This window comes from Dipodomys ordii, unplaced genomic scaffold, assembly GCF_000151885.1.
Source record: "Dipodomys ordii isolate 6190 unplaced genomic scaffold, Dord_2.0 Scaffold54, whole genome shotgun sequence".
Classification (NCBI taxonomy): Eukaryota; Metazoa; Chordata; class Mammalia; order Rodentia; family Heteromyidae; genus Dipodomys; species Dipodomys ordii.
The window spans coordinates 1,991,089-1,991,443 of NW_012267270.1; positions in this window are offsets into that span (position 1 = coordinate 1,991,089).

Consider the following 355-nt stretch of genomic DNA (forward strand, 5'->3'; position numbering starts at 1 on the left):
GTGCTCCCCGGGCTGCGCTCAGGGCCAGCGGCTGGCTGGCCTGGGGTGGGGAGTGCTCCCCGGGCTGCGCTCAGGGCCAGCGGCTGGCTGGACTGCAGGGAGTGCCCTGTCAGCTGCGGGGCTGGCCAGGCCCGGCTGAGCAGGAGCTGGTGCACGGCCCAGTGCAGGGCACGGCAGGTCTGCCATCCTGAGCGCGAGCAGGGCGCGGGAGGTGGCTCTGCCTGGCCAGGGAGCTCGCTCCATTTAGTGGGCACTGCTGGGCTCCTGGCACAGGACTGGGAGCGTCTGTGGCTCATGTCTGCGGAGAGAGCTGACAGGGGCGGCACCCCTGGGACCCAGAACCCTCCCCCCTTCC